The following is a 3,608-nucleotide window of genomic DNA, read 5'->3' on the forward strand; positions in this document are numbered from 1 at the left end:
GATTTTCTCATATTGACATATTTTCTTGGTCCGTATTATTGATATGCAATGAAAATTATAATGTTTATAATATTTTCCTAAGGCAACGGGTATAAGAAGATAATATTGTGCTTAATCTTTGACGAAAGTTCGGCGTATTCTAGAATATTCTAAAGGCACTCTTGATTTAAATGTACTTTTTTTATAAAGAAAGAGATAATTTAATTTTATAATGAGTAGTGTAAACGCCTACATCATATTTTAGAAATGCGACAATGATGCGAGTAGTCTAAACAGACTGCATCCAAAACACTATTTAAATATATATGAGTAAAAAATCTGTGTATTGTTATTATAAGGTTATCAATGTGATAAACACAATATTCAGAATTTTTTTGTTGATTGCTTTCAATATTTAATCCTGAAGGGTAGTTAAATCTACAGTCTCCGGAACTCGTCTTCCTTTCATGCTCAATGTTTTATGGTCTAGCTCACCTAGGATTAATTATTTTCTCTGCTGTGGGTACTTCATAAAATTTTCAACCTATGCACATATTTGCAGGGCCAAATAAAAAAGGGAAATTCATTCCCATTCACAAATGACTTATGCATGCCCATGTACACGACAAATAACAACAGCAGCAGCCAGAAATCGTGTGTGGCATTTCGACCAGGCCCAAAGCGAAAGACAGACACCCAAAGACAACAAACGAAACAATCGAACTGGCTGAAAAGCAGACAGAAGGCACAGACAAAATCCATCTGTCATACGGGAGTCATATTCAATCATGTATTCAATGCAATGCCGATGGGCGAGCGAGTTTATATTTAAATAAAAGCCCCATGTTTACACACCCAGACGAAAAAACCAATAGAAGACATTGCTTATGGACCGAAAGAAAATGAAAATGAATGAAAAAAAAAAGTTGTTAAATATTTGCATTTTCTCCCCGCACTGGGCACTCACTGTGTGTGTGTGTTGTTTGTATGTTTGCCTCAATGTTGCCTCTTCAATCAATAAAATGTCAGAAATGCATTGCGCAGACAGAACAAACCAGAATCGGATTCTGAATCAGAATCAAAATCCGCACTGGAGTCGGAAACAGAAAAGAGACGAGACATTGAGTGACTGACGTACTGACTGCCTGGTTTGGTACGGTTCGGTTTGGTTTGGTTTGGGTTGGTTGATTTCTAGGCATGACTGATATATGGCTTGTATTGACATGGACACAGTTCTTGACTTTCATTTTAGTTGGCTGGAAACCACCATCAGTCGGGCGGCCAGTCATCCAGTCATCCAGTCATCCAGTCAGCAGCATGCTTGTGTCAATATGTCAGTCAGTCAATCGGTGTTTGCATAAGTCTTCGCTCCGCAGATCGCCAGGTCTTTGATCGCCTGGAAGACTGATTTACATAACTTTCCGACAAAGGCACCCATACCAACCAACTGGCGCCGTCTGAATTTAGATTTGATTTGGAAATATAATTTGCTTTTTTTTTATATTCGCAAATATGAATACAAAATAATAAATAAAGGGCTTACCTTACCATACCAGAAGCGGAAAAATTCAAATCACATTCCATTTGCCATCTGATAAAGGCGAAATTTATTGCCCTCGACGATTACAACCAATTTACGATTTAAGTTATTTGCCCATATCATTTCTCAATTGTACAGATATCGTATACTTTATATGGTATATGCATTCTGCAAGCAAACTCAAAAAGTTCCGCATTTAATGACCCATAACATTTGGCTCTGTGTCGTGAATACTAAAATTCGGAATTTATTAATTTGGGTTCATTCATAGTGGGTGTGTGTGGCACGGCGCATGCAAAGATTTAACAATTTTGTCTAAAAAATAGGAAAGTCGTATGTCTAATTGATTTTTTACGACAGTAATAAAATGGCTTAATATTGTGCTAATTGGCGGAGCTGTGGATACGACCAAACTCGTATCCGGTGATCGTAAAAAGTTATAATGACGTGATTGTTGAAATTCGATTTATGATAGAAAAAACAATGCCGATCAAGCTTTAAATACGGGGGTGCCACAGAAATCGTTTAGCACTGAGCTTCGACGGAATTCTTATATACCTCATTAAAAATTCTATCCGAATTTAGCGCCAAGCGATTTCAATGGCAAACTGGTGTCTAGAACAATTGGTATTTTCCTTTTCTTTTTTTTTTTTGACATGAAACTAGTATTATAAAACCTCTAAAATTTTTCTAAAATTACAACTAATATTTTATATTAAAAGTTGGATATTAAAATTTGTTGAGATATATAAGTACCTACTTATTTTATTTTTGGATACCACAATGGCCTGCGAAAGAATATTAAACATTTAGAATAATATATTTTCAATTTTTGTTACAATACCATTTTTCCTGAACACGATGTTCCTTAACAATGTTTTGCAAACAAGAATTCTCCGCAGTTTAAGCCTTCTTTATGCAGAAATAGAACTCGGCCCTTATTGATTGCCAAAAATAGCTAAGAAAACTCAAATGAAGGAGGTCAAACAATAAAATGCAACTGTTGACAGTTCTGACAAAGGGCCATGATTGGCAGTTTTTGGATTTAAGCCAAGCCGAAAAACGGTTGGCCATTGTTGAGGCTACTTGTTTAGCCGTTCTAAGTCCTGGATTTGTTTTCGCATTTGTTTGGCATTATATTGATCCTACTTAGAGATACGCATATGTGTTCCGATGAGCAGCCAGGGGATAAAGATTGTTTGCATAAGAAGATTTGGCCGGGGGGTCGTTAAATCGCACAGCCGACAACCTTTTCATCAGCGGCTCACACATGTCAACTGTCTCACATAAATCTAACCTTTATAAGCATTTAATTGGCTGTCTGCTGGCCTCCTCTCAAATCCTTGGAACAACCAGTTTGGCCATTGCTCGAGCACAGTTTTGTGTGATTACCAAAGTACCTAGAGTTGCAGTATTTTTGTTTCTCTTCCTATTTATTTTGAATTTCAATTTTTGTTGTGTTTTCATTACTGGGCGACCAGGCTCGAACCCAAGTTGTCATCCTAAAAAAACAAAGAGGAAAAAATTGGAACTGCAATCATCCCCTGAACCGGAACCAGAGTAAGTACTCTGTGTTTGTACGCAACACATGCTGCAGTTGTTATTTCTGCATTTAAGCACTTTGTGAGAATGTTTGTCATTGTTTATTTTGCTCACAGGCCGAGTGGGCTGGATGACTATTTTGCCTTCGACCATCCTTCAATCTATCATCTCCATCACCATCGCCATAACCATCCATTCATTTATTTATTTGTATTTTTCCAGATCCTTGTGGTTACGGATAAGACTGTCACATATGTGAGCATTTTGTGCTTAGGTTTTCATATTTTCATTACAAACAATGAGAGGAATTCTCCAAATTTTTGTTTATTTGATTCGGGTGTGTTTTCTTGTCATCAGCTCCGTGTGGTCCAAGAGTCCACTCCCAGCGGAAACTATAAATTTTTAACAAGTTCTTCTGCGTTCGGACCACTTATATATCTTTTTCCATTCATATTAAGTTATCACTAAAATTTCCAAGAAGCAGTAAACTGAAGTCTGGACCGAACTTGGGATTCATTCACAAAACCACAGAAAATATAACTCTTTT

This window comes from Drosophila suzukii, chromosome 2L (assembly GCF_043229965.1).
Source record: "Drosophila suzukii chromosome 2L, CBGP_Dsuzu_IsoJpt1.0, whole genome shotgun sequence".
NCBI classification, from domain to species: domain Eukaryota; kingdom Metazoa; phylum Arthropoda; class Insecta; order Diptera; family Drosophilidae; genus Drosophila; species Drosophila suzukii.